An 8,891-nucleotide genomic window follows, 5' to 3' on the forward strand; every position below is an offset into this window, starting at 1 on the left:
AAATCGAATCATACTGGACTAACACTGAGCTCATTTGTTATATTCACAATAATAATACATCAATTCTCCTTACAACTGCTTTGCGCGAGATTATTTATTATCATCATCATCAATCTAAAATTTTATTTTCATTCCGGTTGCTTATACAGCTTTGGCTACCAGTGATTCGCTGTTGTATTTGAAAGGCATAAAATTATTGATTTTATTTGATCTACTTTAATTACAATATATTAAATAATAGACAATAAATATTCTAGATATAGTAAGTAGCCTACGAAATATTTTATTATTCAAAGTATTTATTTTATATGGACTACCTGCAGGATATTTTCCGACCGCTATATTTACACACAGAAAAATACAATGAAGATTAGAATCAAAATACACAATATGACTGTCACAATGTATATGGATCAAAGTGAAATAGGACTAGATCGGTTATTAATACGTAGATTATTCGTCAATAGGACTAGAGAGTGTATGACAATAACACTTTGCAAATATATCATAATGTACAAACAAATCTCTTTAAAGTATTCGTTTATTTGTTGAAGAATAATAGTATCATTGAGTGCTGTAGATATGTATTGTTGAGTATGTTGTACTGTTTCACAGGTTGGTGGTTCATATCTTGATATATGATAAGAATGCGTTAGTTTTGTATGTCCAAATCTTAATAAATCCTGATCTTTTCTTTGAAATATGTAGGTAAGCACATTAATAGAGCATTCTGATTTCAACCCGAAAAATTTGCCGGACTGATTGTGAGTCCAAAGTTTAATCGATGTTTCTTTACATTTACTGTCTATGAGAAAAATGAAATCTCGGTGTAATATGAGGGTATGCTCGAGGGTGGTTGAATCTTTAGTGCTTTGTTTGGCATATTTCTTTGTTTGGGATGTTTGGTTTGTTTTGTTAGGCCTGTTTTGCTTATTTGTTTGGCATATTTGTTTGCGCGTTTGACTTCCTTGGCTTGTTTGTTTGACTGTTTGTTTGGCATGTTTGGCTGTTTGTTGACATATCAGGCATGTTTACCTGTTTGTTAACTTATTTATTTATTTATTTATTTAGTTATTTATTTATTGTTTATTTATTTATTTATTTACTTATTTAATTATTTATTTATCTACTTAATTTGGTGGAGTTATGGTCACCAGGTCTTCTTTTCCACACTATCATAAATGTAACAGAACTGCACGCATTGTATTCTTCACCTGACATAATTAGGAACATTAAATCCAGACGTTTGAGATGGGCAGGGCATGTAGCACGTGTGGGCAAATCCAGAAATGCGTATATAGTGTTAGTTGGGAGGCCGGAGGGAAAAAGACATTTAGGGAGGCCGAGACGTAGGTGGAAGATAATATTAAAATGGATTTGAGGGAGGTGGTATATGATGATAGAGAATGGATTAATCTTGCTCAGGATAGGGACCAATGGCGGGCTTATGTGAGGGCGGCACTGAACCTCCGGGTTCCTTAAAAGCCAGTAAGTAAGTAATAGAACTAAAAAAACTAATTATCATAAAAATTTGTTTAACATAACAATGTGTGACAACGTGAAAAAATATATAAAAATATCTTGCATTAAGTCATCAATTGTCTATATCAGCGGTCATCAGCACACTGCACTCTCGGGCTAACGCTCTTACCCGCGAAGAAGAGCTGCACTATGGTGCATCCGTGGCTGCTGACGGTATGCGATATGCTCTCTACCTCTTCCTGCTGCACGACGGGCAATATTACTTTGCTCCGCTTACCCTTTACCAATTTTAGCGAGTGCTAACGACCATAGGTCTATATATAGTTCAGAGCCTTCAATGAACTTAAAGAGTCTGAAAATATGATTAAATTTTTCTGGTCTGTGTTTGGAATGTACTGTAGTGATTCTCTATTTGCATGTAATTCTCATGAAAATACTAAACAGTATTCTGGTAATTTAATAGACAGTATTTCATTTTCAGATATACTATTTGCACATCCACTTTCATTACTTGATTTAGAACCGTCAGTATAAATGACGATATGGTTAGAGTTTGGACTTCTTATTTCATTATAAAAACATTTGTATCCAAATTGGTTGGTCTTCTTTTTAGTGTGGTGGATTGAATGTAAATTTATATTGAATTTTGATATTGTCCATGTTGAAACACTCTGAAAGTCCTTACTTTTTCTTGTGGGAAACACTATATTTAATCCTCTATAATAAGGTACGAAGTTTTGTATATTTATCCCAGCTAAAACTATTTATGTTCTATGTATTAAACATTATAAATATAAATTTCTCATTGTTGTTGAGTAATTTCTTCAGCTTCGATTCATGAAGGGATGATGATAAACAAATTCGAAGGAAAGTATTCAGAGACTTAAAGGTTCCGGCTTTATTACACTCCCTTATTATTACATTTTATACATACTCTTAACACGAGATGGACACACTATGAAACAGTTTCGATATGACCTCAAAATCCACCAAAATATGACAAGACATTACACGCACAACGGACATATTATATTCATGTTTCAAACGGAACTTTCCTCCACGACATACAACCAAAACTGCTTCTTAACGGCTATGTACACCAGCCTCCCAATATACAGAGTGGAAGTACGTAATATAACTATGCATATTTTAACAGGTTATTCCTTGGACAGACTACAACAAGATACCTTATTAATCCCAAATGAATACTTCCGCCCCACCAAAAATAATTGTTCCCTAAATGTTAACACTGTTTTATTGGATAAGTACTATTCTTACGATTCTGATTTTTATTTTTATCAATAAAGAAACTGATAAGGAATTATTTATCCCGGTACAGTTTTTTAACGAACGTTTTCTTGCAAATTGAATAAAAATTAAGATATAATTATTTCCTGCTATTAGAAAGTCTCGGAACCCAGCTGCAGTAACTAAAGACAGAATACTATTCTTTAGACTTGATTTCATGTGTGTATGCGTAGGTAAGTCAGCGATGCTCTGTTGTCATAATACGCAGAAGTTTAGCCTAATTTTCTAATTAACCATACACTTAATTGCAAAATGCAAAATGGGTTATTTTTATTTACTTATTTTTATCTTTAAGTTTTTATGTGTTTTTATTTATTTTTACTTCTTTAACTATATTTACTTATTTATTTTACGTATTTATTTATAGATGAGATATGTATGTATATAGGCTGTGTTCTGTTATAACGTTCACGTGAAAAACAAATATTCACAATTAATTTTTACTATCTGACATTAGAGACGGTCATACATGGAGATAGAAGAATCTACGTAAATTTCTAAATGACGAAAGTTGAAACATCATGTCAAAAATATATTTTATATAAGCCTGTTTGCAATTTATTGCATATTTAAATATTAACTCATTTTCAATTGTGAATATTCAAATTTCAATCCTTTCAATATCTTGTCATGTTACTTACTTCAAAATACATTTCCATTTCATAAAAGAATACATAAATATATTTTTAAGTGCAATTTAAATATTCAAAATTTTGTAAATATATAAGAGTAAAATAATGAGCATTGATTTTTACTTTTTGGTTGAACAATATATTCGTACTATGAAACAGGAAATATATAGAATCTAGATAGCTTTTACTTAATGTGAGAATAATCTCCTGTAGGGGTCATTCCATATCAAATCAACAAGGCACTCAACCCGACCGACTCAGATTTCTTTCAAATTTTGAGGGTTTGTTTTACCTGCCGCGCTAACTAAAACTGCCGAGTTTCATATGTCCTGTGCTTTTCGTTTTCTGTCAGTGGCGTTTCAAACATGAAGAAAAATCATATTTTTGTAAGCACGCCGCTTCAATTAAAATTATATATCTCAACAATGTCTCCAGATAAATTTACAAAAATTGGGTGATATATTCTTAATATGTGATAGTTTTTATTGCTTATATTGTTTTCTGCATGTATTCAATTACACTAAAAAAAACATGGTGAAACAATTTTCATATATTCATATTTAAAAATGCAGGGGTTCTATTTTAAGGAAAAAAATATATAGTAGCCCTCAATTAGTGATATAATGAACTGATAAGCTTCAACTTGGAATCATCATAGGTTACAAAGATAAAAATTATTATGTCACAGCAAGCGTAAGCTAACCGTATAAGTCGCGATAATTATGTCCCACACATTCGTTGTATTTAATTATATTTGATCATATTCTTGAATGGCACTATGTAATTTAACATGTAGTACATAATTCGAAGTTTTTAAATTATTACTTGAAATAAATTATTGTCACATGGATTTTGTTAAACCTGAAGTTCTGTAAGAAATGCTTACGTTTCATTGCTGAGATGAAATAGCCTGATCATCTTTCCAGACAGGATGCTGCGTTGTTTCAGCTGGATTTTAAAACTGCTTAGGAAGTATAATACCCATCCTAAACAGCAGGACTGTATGAAACTTGTGTTCCAGGCACTGCGGTGGATTTTGCAAATCGAAGAGCAAGCATTTTTTCCTCTTCAGTATAGCCTTTTTTAGTCGCATAAACGGTATTAATGTTTGGGAGATGATCCCTTGTCAAGTCGTACAATTCCCTAGGTGTAGTTATTTGTTTATCGGATGGTCTCTGCAAACTAGCACAAGCCGCAAACCTTTAAGTGTCCCACCTACAACGTCGTAGGTCTTTTGCCATGCGATATGCAAAAATAATGCAATTCTGTTGGAAATCCAAAATCTTCTTCATGGAATGTGAGGTTCAGGAAATTTTTTCCTATTTTTATACTGAGCAGAGAATCCATCGGAGAAATATATAATTTTTGTGGTGAATTACAGATGTTTGTTTTAATGACTCCATTAGATATTTTTGAAACAGATGTACAGCTGTAGTGTCATATTTCGGGCAGTGTGAAATTATTACCAGATTTTTAATAGAGACTGTATCGGATGACGATTCGTTATAATATATTACGAAAGTAAGAATGGTTGTCTGCACATTAGTCCTGTGATATGACTGAACTTCATCTTGGATTACGAAATAATAGTTTTCAGCGAAGTCGCATAACACAATAAGCAGGCATGGCTGTAGAAATGATTTCATATCACGTAGGAACTTATTTTGTCCAGATGATATAAATGAGTGAGTCAGTAAATCACCAAGTTTCTCCAAGAGACAGTCGAAAAATTTGTCTGTGGGTTTCATTATAGTCTCAAGCGTTGATCGGTCAGTCGTCATCCACTGCTTGTAGGTCACTGATTCACTGAAGTTTTATACGAAACATTTCTCTAAACCTTCTCTTATTTTGAATGGTTCAGGACATCCTGTACATTTCCTGAACAAGCAATTTATATGAGGAGGATTGCACACCATAGTAGCCAAGAAATGTTAAGTTGGAAAGTATAAAGAAAAATTTTCTTTGAAATCCACGTAGACCTGAAACTTTAATAAATTGCTTCCGGTATAAGTTTTACATTCTGATAAGGACACAAACATAGACAGTATAGTCCACTAACTCCAGCTAGAATACAATTTCTTGGTCAGGGTTAGAATTTTTAAACACTCCATATAATTAATTACTGCTCATGTGATTTACTCCCTGATTCTTTAATCACAACAAATATTTCTTACCAGACATCATTCTGCTTATCTCCTCAGAACAACAGAATTCTTTAACTTTACCGGTAACAGCCGCGAGCAAGGGTTTTCCAGGTTTCGGATTTGATGAACACAAAATTCCCTTTACCTTTGCCAGGACTTTGGCTTTCCGAATTATGTATTCGAAAGCTGAAAGAAACTCTTTTTTATATTATTTACGGTCCAGCTTTTAGGTAGTAGTGTTAAAATGGTGATTTTTCTCACTTTTACCTGAATTTTGAAAATTTTCCTGCAACTGAGACAAAATTTCAGAATCAGAAAGGTCCTGGTTCCTCGGCATCTTTAATATCGAAGACTTTGTCTTTTACAATATTTTCAAATTTCTGTCTCTTATATTTCTCTTGTTGTAGCCTTTCTTGTTTAATAAGGAACACACCTTGGTCAAAAAGTCTTGTATTTAATGAACTTACATTTGCTGTAGAGTCGACGTATTCTTCATTACTAGAGTCATTATGAGGATTCTGCGTAATAGCATTATATTATATTTTTATTTCTTTGTGACACATAGCGCACACCTTTTGTTCCTGTTTTAAATCAGGAAATACATTAAGCATCCACGATATACTTACTTACTTACTTACAAATGGCTTTTAAGGAACCCGAAGGTTCATTGCCGCCCTCACATAAGCCCGCCAACGGTCCCTATCCTGTGCAAGATTAATCCAGTCTCTATCATCATACCCCACCTCCCTCAAATCCATTTTAATATTATCCTCCCATCTACGTCTCGGCCTCCCTAAAGGTCTTTTTCCCTCCGGTCTCCCAACTAACACTCTATATGCATTTCTGGATTCGCCCATACGTGCTACATGCCCTGCCCATCTCAAACGTCTGGATTTAATGTTCCTAATTATGTCAGGTGAAGAATACAATGCGTGCAGTTCTGTGTTGTGTAACTTTCTCCATTTTCCTGTAACTTCATCCCGCTTAGCCCCAAATGTTTTCCTAAGCACCTTATTCTCAAACACCCTGAACCTATGTTCCTCTCTCAGAGTGAGAGTCCAAGTTTCACAACCATACAGAACAACCGGTAATATAACTGTTTTATAAATTCTAACTTTCAGATTTTTGGACAGCAGACTGGATGATAAGAGCTTCTCAACCGAATAATAACACGCATTTCCCATATTTATTCTGCGTTTAATTTCCTCCCGAGTGTCATTTATATTTGTTACTGTTGCTCCAAGATATTTGAATCTTTCCACCTCTTCGAAGGATAAATCTCCAATTTTTATATTTTCATTTCGTACAATATTCTGGTCACGAGACATAATCATATACTTTGTCTTTTCGGGATTTACTTCCAAACCGATCGCTCTACTTGCTTCAAGTAAAATTTCCGCGTTTTCCCTAATCGTTTGTGTATTTTCTCCTAACATATTCACGTCATCCGCATAGACAAGAAGCTGATGTAACCCGTTCAATTCCAAACCATGCTTGTTATCCTGAACTTTCCTAATGGCATATTCAAGCGCGAAGTTAAAAAGTAAAGGTGATAGTGCATCTCCCTGCTTTAGCCCGCAGTGAATTGGAAAAGCATCAGATAGAAACTGACCTATACGGGCTCTGCTGTATGTTTCACTGAGACACATTTTAATTAATCGAACTAGTTTCTTGGGAATACCAAATTAAAAAAAATATCATATAATACTTCCCTCTTAACCGAGTCATATGCCTTTTTGAAATCTATGAATAACTGAAGCATCCACGATATAACACTTCTTAAATTTTTCCTCTAATTACAGTGCCGTGATTTCTCGAAGGGATTGCAGCGAACATAGATCTATAACTTAAAACGCGACTCCATTACATCGCACAAAACTACCACATACTACGAAAACTAACGACACTGCACTTGAAACAGATTTCACGTTTTGTATAAATTGAAGACTGTATAAACTGCCACTCATGACGGCCTGACAGATCTACGACGCAGCTTATCAGACAAGTACGAACTCGCGCGCATGCAGTGTTAGTGTAAGACGGGTTTAAGTGCTACAAACCAATACATTGATATATTTTTTTACTGATGTTCCTGAAACGTTTCCAAAATGAAAGTTACACCAAGGGGAGAATACTCTTACCTCTATAACATACATTTTTCGCGAAATAATTTATGTCCCGCATTTATAGATATTTAATGTTAAAATGTCTTTCACGTGACCATTCAATAAAGAAATCAATACTTTGATGCAAACCTATTTTTATTGAAACGTATGATCCATTAGCTTTAAAATAAGCCCAAGTTTAAGATTCTACCTCAATTAGAAGAGAAATTATGAATTATTTTTATTGATATAGTATGCGACATTTTTTACATTTTTTCTCGTATTGACAGAATTGCTGTATGGATATCGTGCATTATTGAGGGCTAAAATTTTACATAATTACTTAACTTAAGGTTCTTTACCATCCCACCAAATGTAATGAAAATCTGAGGTGGTCGGGTTGAAAAGTCCACTTTTTTGTGTTGATTTGACATGGAATGCCCCGTAGCCTATAATGTGGCTTTAAATAATATAGTTATTTAGTTATTAAATCCACGTTACAGTATATTTTGTATGTCAGTAGGTATACTATTCTGATAGACACATGAATAAGCAGATATAAACACACGAAACGGAGCTGGGTGACGAACTCATTATAGCCTTAAATAGCTCTGACCCGCAACGCGAAGTTTATATGATCCCTTTACACCTAACTTGTACTGAAAGTAAGCAAACGCAGGACACTTGTTATTACTTATCGATACTTACATATCTAATCACTCAGAATTACGTACAAGCTTATCATAAGGAAAAGCAAGAAGGAGTAATCTACCTATAGGCTACATTAGAACCGAAGTGTTAAGCTACTGTATCCCCGAGGAATAGTAACATATCCAAAAATAAGTTCTCCTTTTCGTGCTTTCTTTTAATAAAATAAAAGTGATACATATCCCACAAGATTTGTACTGTTCTTCTAGAACACGGAATATGTCAATGTTTCTCATCACTTAAAATTTTATATTTAACCTACATTTAGATCCAATTTGTAGCTGACAAAGTGGGTAACATATCTAGATAAAGGAACATTTTGAATACGTAACTCTCTGAAAGAATTAACAAATATTTGAAAGGGTAGTAACACTAATGAGAAAGTTAAGCAAAAAATTAGAATTGTTTAGCTTTAAACCACGCACTCATAACATAATATATTGGGCTTCGTCATCGGGCATGCAAAGTGAACGCGAAATCCGCAGTGCAGTCTAACGTCCACGGTTGCAGGT

Source organism: Periplaneta americana, chromosome 4 (genome assembly GCF_040183065.1).
Source record: "Periplaneta americana isolate PAMFEO1 chromosome 4, P.americana_PAMFEO1_priV1, whole genome shotgun sequence".
NCBI classification, from domain to species: domain Eukaryota; kingdom Metazoa; phylum Arthropoda; class Insecta; order Blattodea; family Blattidae; genus Periplaneta; species Periplaneta americana.